Below are 4,019 nucleotides of genomic sequence, written 5' to 3'. Positions count from 1 at the left end.
AGAGAGAGAGAGAGAGAGAGAGAGAGAGAGAGAGAGAGAGAGAGAGAGAGAAGAGAAAGAGAGGTAAGAGAGGAAAAAGAGGGGGAAGATGACAGTAGAGAGAAGAGGTAGCCTGGGAAGAAAAGGCAAGAGGTGAAATGATGGAGGAAGTGATACTTACAAGTGGAGAAGGCCAAGGCATTTTTAAAATGAGTTTTTGCACACAGGCTTTCCTTTGACACTTTGAAGAAAGATCTCTGTCATTCAGTTTTAGAGTCCATCCTTCCTAGGAGATTACAGTAAGGTGTGGTACGGCTAAGATAGATGGAATCTTGATTGAGATGTGAGGAGTCACATCTCATTCATACCTTCCTCTAAAGAAAGTTGTGGAAGACATTCTCTACGAGTCTTTCTGTACTCTCAATCTCCTCAGCGACAGGTCTTTCAGATGAGAAGAGGATTGTCAAAGACCTTCCATGGCACCTGAGCTCCCGTGCTACATCATTGCTAACTGGTCTGCAAAGATGTGGAAATAGTGATGAAGGCAGAGTGGAGGTGAAGTGCAGGTTCTCAGGCATCCTGGAAGGGTACAGGGGTCAGCAAGGGTTCCTACCCTATGAAGCATCCTACTCTCATGATGGTCTTCTGCTTAGCTGCCTGAGTCTAGACCTGATATCACAGGTTCAGTACCCACCCAGCCAGCCTGAAGGTACACACTGCAACACCTGAGGCATGTCAATCAAGAGTTCAGCCATGGTGGGCGTCAGGGGGAGTGGGAAGCAGATGGTTGACATTAACCTCTAGCTATAAGATTCCCACTGAGATTGTAGGTGGGAACTCCTGCAGAAGAGGCACCATCAGAAATATGGAAACATTAGCTGATGTGACTATTTCTCTGGTTTTTTCCAAACATGGAGAATCACATACTTCTTCAAGATCAACAGCCAGGACCTGCTCAAGTCAGGTCTTGAGTCTGCATTCCCAGTCTTCCTGGAGAGGCTACAGGGGTGGGGGTTGGAGGTGAGGGAGATCAGGTCAGTGAGATGCTCTGCCCCATCTCTGTAGGAACAACCTCTCACCCACTAAGAGCAGATGAGGCCTCTGTCTGGGCTGATGTCTCCACATCAGGGACAGCATGGGCAGCTGAGGTATCCCGTCAGCCTTGCTTCTCTCACTCTTAGCTACAACAGCAGGGAGTACCACTCTTCTGAATGCAGACATCTGCCATCAACCAAGCTCTGTCTACTCTCTGCCTTCTACTCCCAATTTCTGGCTTTGGGAAAACTGGTCCTCCAGCTCTTTTATTTAAAATAAATGTCAACATATTATGTGCCTATAAAACAGCATTTAGGCTCTTTGGTAATTTCCTCACTGGTTCTGATAATCGTCAACCATATTTGTGTTCAAAGCAAATCTCATACCCTGAACCAACCCATTTTCCCACCTACCTTTAAAGCAAAGGCTAAATTCAGAGTGTACTCTAAGCCAGGTTCTGTAGTCTTGCTTTCCTGGCTATTTTTTGTCCATGTCCTGCTTTGGAGGAGTTGGACTTGTTCAGTGTCTGTCCACCTTGTTTCTCTACACAATCATAAATTAGGAAAGAACAACAGCAGACTAGAACTAAACTCTCCATGTTCCTTGGTGTGCTGGCTCGTCCTATGTCAACTTGACACACAAACTGGAGATATGGGAAAGGAGGGAACCTTGATTGAGAACGTATCTTTGTAAGATCCAGCTGTAGGGCATTTTCTTAATTAGTTATTGATGGGGGAAGGCCCAATCCATTGTATGTTCCATCCCTGAGTCCTATAAGAAAGCAGGCTAAGCAAGCCATGAGAAGCAAATCAGTAAGCAGCATCCCTCCATGGCTTCATGATCTGCCCTGTTTGAGTTCTTATGTTGACTTCTTTCAGCAATAGACTACAAAGTGAAAGTGTAGACCAAATAAGTCCCTTCCTCCCAAACTTAATTTTTGGTCATGGTGTTTCATTGCAGCAATAGAAACCCTAACTAAGATACCTGGTCCTTCATTATTGTCCCTGTCCCCTTCTCTGATGGCTGACACAGTAGACTTAACAGGACCTAGAATTACAAAGAGACAAGTCTTGGGCACATGTGTGAGGTACAATCTAGAACTGGATATTTCTGATGGAAAGAGACACTTTAGCCATTGACTCGCCATTCTGTGAGTTAAGTCCTGGAGGGAACACAAAGAGAAAATGTGCTGAGCCCCAGCATTCCTCTCTCTCTGCCTCCTGACTGTGGATGTGAGACAGGACCTGCTGCCTCAGGCCCCTGCTGCCAAGCCTGCACTGCCACGATAGACTGTACACTTGAACTGTGGGCCAAAAAGGCAAACAAAAAAAATCCCTTTTCCCTTAAGCTGCTTTGTCGGCATATTTTAGGACAACAAAAGTAAATTACCTAACATGCTGTCACGATAGGTGCAGTGAGCACTCAGATATGCTGTCACAGTAAGTGCAGTAAGCACTCACACATGTTGTCACAGTAAGTGCACTGAACACTCATACATGTATCAGTAAGTGCAGTGAGCACTCATACATGTCTCAGTAAGTGCAGTGAGCACTCACACATGTTGTCACAGTAAGCATAGTCAGCACTCATCCACGTTGTTACAGTAAGTGCAATAAGTACCCAGACTTGCCGTCACAGTAAGTGCGGTGAGTACTCAGTGCACGTGCTCTAAGGCAGTCCAGACTTTTATAGTAGATGCTATTAATGCATAACAAACAGCCACGGAGCCCTCAAGACCAAGCTGAGCCTTGTGGGTTCAGCAGTGGGAAGGCATAGTGGGTAGATAGATTGTAGAGGCAATATTTCATAGAGTAAACATCGATTTAACCGGTATGGGCCCGTGCTGACTGCAAGTGTAGGCAGACAGGCCCTGGGAATCGATTTTGAGTCTTCAGATTAACACAGACCCAGTAAGTCTGCCCAGGCTAGTTCCATCCTTTCCCTCATAGCTACAGTATCGGTACCACTGGAGACAGTCAGTGTGTGTCACAAGACTATGCATCTCAGTTCCTGGGGTCACAGGACTCACATGATGGCCAGTGCTTCTCACAGGGGAGGGCTGAAATGTTCAACCCAAGCTGGAGTGTGTGTGGACACACAGATGGGGCAAGCTTCTACAGGGAGAATCTGCCGTCAATCAAATTAGAGTCCCATGGAGACTCCTCACCTCCTACCCTACTGGCTCTCTATAGTTTCTAGTTTAATGAGCAAAATACAAATGTATTTATTACTTATACCTTCACACATATATACCATATAGTATATAATACATACATGCATGCATACATAGATACATAGATACATAGATACATACATACATACATACATACATACATACATACATATATAATGTGCTCTGATCTTCTGACCAGGAACACCTGATCTGATGTGCTTTCAACTCTCTATGCTCCCCAACTCCCCACCAGGCTCCTCCTTCTTTCCTACAAGTTTCTCTCCTACTTTCATTCCCTTTTAACTTCTCCATGATCTCTGGGACTCAGAGTTGCTGGCATGACAGAGAGAGAGATAGGACTATGACACCCTGTTCCCACACACCAACCATCACCTGTCTACAGTCCCTCTGGGAAAGCTGGTTCCTCATGAGTCCCTCCTGATCCAGAACTCTGTTAGGGAGTCTATTTAATAAGTACTAAATATTTTACCGAGGGGCACTGGGAGGCAGCACGCATATCTGTATGCCTCATGGTGCTCAGAGGAAGGTAAAAGATGGGCGGTTCTAGAAACATCAACTAGTGCAAGATTTAGTAAGCGGGGTCAGGGCTTCAGGAAGTCTGACTCCTTGGGGGACAGTCTTTAGATGAGGCCCTAGGGGAGAATCTACTGCTATGACTTTGCTAAAGGGGCATAGTATTCAGCTGACTCCTAAAGATTTCTTGTTATGCCCAGAGAGCAGTACATCTCTCAGTCTTCATTAGAGAAACTTGTATTTGCATTCAATAGAGTAATACAGAGACACACAATGGTGCAGAGAATAAGGGATTATG

This window comes from Grammomys surdaster, unplaced genomic scaffold (assembly GCF_004785775.1).
Source record: "Grammomys surdaster isolate TR1022 unplaced genomic scaffold, NIH_TR_1.0 242, whole genome shotgun sequence".
NCBI lineage: Eukaryota > Metazoa > Chordata > Mammalia > Rodentia > Muridae > Grammomys > Grammomys surdaster.
This window is presented reverse-complemented; position numbering follows the sequence as displayed.